Source organism: Penaeus monodon, chromosome 20 (genome assembly GCF_015228065.2).
Source record: "Penaeus monodon isolate SGIC_2016 chromosome 20, NSTDA_Pmon_1, whole genome shotgun sequence".
Taxonomy (NCBI): Eukaryota; Metazoa; Arthropoda; class Malacostraca; order Decapoda; family Penaeidae; genus Penaeus; species Penaeus monodon.
In genome coordinates this window covers 35,769,095-35,770,403 of record NC_051405.1, presented here as the reverse complement: position 1 = coordinate 35,770,403, position 1,309 = coordinate 35,769,095, and positions in this window count along the sequence as shown.

Sequence of the window (1,309 nt, the reverse complement as noted above, 5' to 3'; positions counted from 1 at the left end):
TTGATGGTCAGAATGGTCATGGGATGGAGGGGGCGATTCCTCTTCCATCCTTTGGTGTCCGACGTTCCATTCTGTCTAAGTTCATGATGTCTTTGGCATTCCAAGTTCGTGATTTTCTGACTTTCCAAGGTCGTGACGTTCCTGTCTGTCTAAGTTCGTGAATTCTTTGGCTCTCCAAGTAAATGACTTCTCCGACTTTTCAAGTGTATGATGTTACTTTCTGTCTAAGTTCGTGAAATTTCTGTTTGCCTAAGATCGTGCTTCTTTGGCTTTCCAGGTGCATGGCGTCCCTATCCTCCCAAGATCATGACGTGGTATATAGTAATTTCGAGCCATTTCTGCATTTGCGAGGAATTCTATTTTCTTTTATGTTCTGATCTTTCAGAATTCGTAAAATCTAAATATGCTGTGTAATTAGAAAACGCCTTGGTTTTCCTTTTAATTAACTTCTGGAAGGGATGTTTTTTCGGAAGGACTTTAAGAAAAATGAGAACAAAAAGATAAAGAAAAAAAGGAAAAAAAAAAGAATAAAGAATAAAAGAGGTTTTGTTCCGTCAAGGAAAATATAAAGTCACAGTTGCTATTTCATTTTACTCGGTGTTTCCGTAATCGCATTTTCATGCATGGTGATTTATATATATAAAAAAATCCAGTACCAGTACTGTATGGATACCAACCAGTCCTTAATATATTTTCAATATACGTAAATATAAATCTACTAATTATAATCTAACCTTTTGGAAATACATTAACTTACCAAGTATACCATAATCTACAAAACATCTCAATGATATTCTAAATCAACAAGCATAAAATGTTTTAACAAACTAGATATACCACTATATAACTATTTATCTAAAACACTTGAAGTCGACACATATAAGATACTTTAAGAAACCAGGTGTACCCCTAATGCACATTATACCCCTAAGATACTTTAAATTAACACGCATAAAACACTTTAACAAATCAAGTATACCATAACTCTTATTATATCCCAAAGACACCTGAAAACAACACACATAAGATATTCTAATCAACCAGATATACCATAACCCACAGTACAACCCTAAGACACTGGAAGATAACACGTGTAAAATACTTTAAAACAAACCAGGTATACCATAACACATCATGTCTCTAAGACACTTGAAAATAACACATAAGATATTTTAATATAGATATCCTCCCTAACAGTGTGACTCGCTAATTCTCCAGCCCTGTGCTTGACAGAGGACCCGCTGGCACTCATGAAAGGAAACCGAACAGGAAGCTGGCTCTGTTGGGCTTGTGCCTCCTGCAGAAGCTT